This window comes from Leuciscus leuciscus (assembly GCF_965113295.1).
Source record: "Leuciscus leuciscus genome assembly, contig: HAP1_SCAFFOLD_476, whole genome shotgun sequence".
Classification (NCBI taxonomy): domain Eukaryota; kingdom Metazoa; phylum Chordata; class Actinopteri; order Cypriniformes; family Leuciscidae; genus Leuciscus; species Leuciscus leuciscus.
This window is the reverse complement of record NW_028118263.1, coordinates 41,581-44,030: the sequence shown is the minus strand read 5'-3', so window position 1 is coordinate 44,030 and position 2,450 is coordinate 41,581. Positions and strand designations below refer to the sequence as shown.

Genomic DNA, 2,450 nt, shown 5'->3' with positions numbered 1-2,450 from the left:
TAAACTAACGATAAGGAACATTTTACAGTATATTAATCATGTTTTAGATGCTGTTTTCAAAAATGCCAGGTCACATGGTCATGACTAACCAGCTCTCTCCGTATTGTATAGAATGCAGGGATCTGATTAGCCAGTGTCTAGCGCGGGATCCATCTAAACGCCCGACGTTAGAGCAGATGTTACAACATCAATGGATTAGTAATGGTCTACAGTAGATTGGAGAAGTTCAGGAGATTCACTCCCATCAGTTTCAGGTGTGAGGAAGTGTAACAGGCAGAGAAGGATTATTATCTTTTGTCTTAAATTCTGGATTATTTGTAGTGAGATTTTCAAATGTGTGTTCATTGTAATGTTCTTGTTATAGTCAAGTCACCTTCATTTATATAGCGCTTGATCCTATACAGATTGTTTTAAAGCGGCTTCACTGTAGTAAACAGGAGAATAACAGAATCAGTGAACCAAGCAGATTTCAATTCTGTTCTAGCTCTAAAAAATCATTCATGAGTGACTTGTTCATATCATCTTTCTTTGTATTGGATAGGAAATCACAGCTCACAGGCGGCTGCTCTGCGCGGGTGTGTCCGACTACCACGTACCCGGCCGTCAGCGGAGTTTTCTGCACCACGGACTAGTTCGCCGGTTAGCAACCTACAATGCTCTGACAAGAGGTTTGTGTTTAAAAACTCTGGCCAACCAGCTTCTCATCAGCCATTGTCTTTCTCCATCCGAACTATTATTTTTCACCGGTGGGTAACTGATGTTAAAGCAAATGACTCTGATGAAAATTAAAATAAGTCTAAATACGTTTTAAGTGCATCAAGACTTTTAATAACTATTCTCCTGTTTATTGGAAATGTTGAGCTAAATCCCGGGCCTGACTCAAATACTTTTTTGACAACTTTAGGCATATTGCATTTGTGGGGACTATATGCATTTGCAAACTATACCAGATTTCTTACCGCTGTACCGCAACCACAGCGTATGTTTTTACCGATAACTCGCAAATATTTTCCCCATTCTAGACTTCCAACCCCGATTATCTTTACTCCCCCATTTTTTCCGATCTTACCCTCTGAAGTATCTTCTTCTAGTCCTTTAGTCAAAACAGTTAAAGTACAAAGAAGAAGACCTCATCCAAGAAAAAGTCCAACTAATTTAAGTCAACTCGGTAGCACCAGAGGCTTTAAGATTTGCCATTTAAACACCCGAAGCCTTGTTCCCAAACTAGACGAATTTAAAATCTTGCTTGCGCAGTCGAAAGCACATGTAATGGCAATCTCTGAATCATGGTTAACTCCTAATATTCCAGATTCTTTTATGAATTGTATCGTAAAGACCGCATTAGCAAGACCGGCGGCGGAGAAACTTTAATATCAAAGTTTGAAACCGAAACTGAAACCTTAAAACTGATCGTACATTTTACACCTCAACATGCAATTACCATTATTGTCACCTACAAATCCCCTAATGTCAGTGAAAGTTCTTATCTATCTCACCTTTCTGACATAATTAAATCTGTTACATCAAAGGAGCTTGTAATTCTGGGCGATATCAACCTTGACTGGAATGATAGCTCATCAAAATCTTTAAAAGCTATTGTAATGAAACTCGGACTGTATCAATTAATTAAGGATCCAACAAGAATTGGCAAAACACGCAGCTCCATTTTCACATTTAGCTCCTAAACTCTGGAATGGCCTTCCTGATATTGTTCGAGGCTCAGACTCGCTGTCCCAGTTTAAAACTAGATTAAAGACACATCTCTTTAGCCAAGCATTCACATAATACTTACCTTTTATTCTACAGTTGAAGAGACGACGCGACGCCTGTGAAGAGACGACTCGACGCCTGGGAAGAGACGACGCGACGCCCGGGAAGAGACGACGCGACACCTGGGAAGAGACGACTCGACGCCTGGGAAGAGACGACGCGACGCCTGGGAAGAGACGACGCGACGCCTGGGAAGAGAAGACGCGACGCCTGGGAAGAGAAGATGCGACGCCTGGGAAGAGAAGACGCGACGCCTGGGAAGAGACGACGCGACGCCTGTGAAAATTTATACATGATTAAACAACTGTAGTTTTGTATTTTTGTATCAGACTTTCTATCTTTCCTACTAACTGGAAAACAGCACAAATTACTCCAACTTTAAATCTGATGATCACACCCTTGTTTCTGTCATGAATTTGAGGATGAACCCAAGCGCAGACATGATGCTTGACACACAGTTTATTTATGGACAAAAAACAGGGAAAACAAATCCCACAAGGGGGCAAAACATGGACAGGACAAGGAGTGACTAAACTAAACTAAGACTTGACAGATAACTAGACGATAAACCAACAGCAAATACAGAATCAGAACTTTCTCTAGACAATACTCTTGCCAGGATACTCACAAGGTAAGATAGGCAAGGCAAGTTTATTTATATAGCACATTTCATACACAAT

General features: G+C 40.8%; 1 long non-coding RNA gene across 1 annotated transcript; it reads left to right on the top strand.

Annotated features, from left to right (window-relative positions):
* The first annotated feature begins 200 nt into the window (after positions 1-200).
* On the top strand, positions 201-1,883 carry LOC309491723. The gene is made up of 3 exons (XR_014203272.1): positions 201-254; positions 542-668; positions 1,807-1,883. It is a non-coding gene; the product is annotated as an uncharacterized lncRNA (long non-coding RNA).
* The last annotated feature ends 567 nt before the right edge of the window (positions 1,884-2,450 follow it).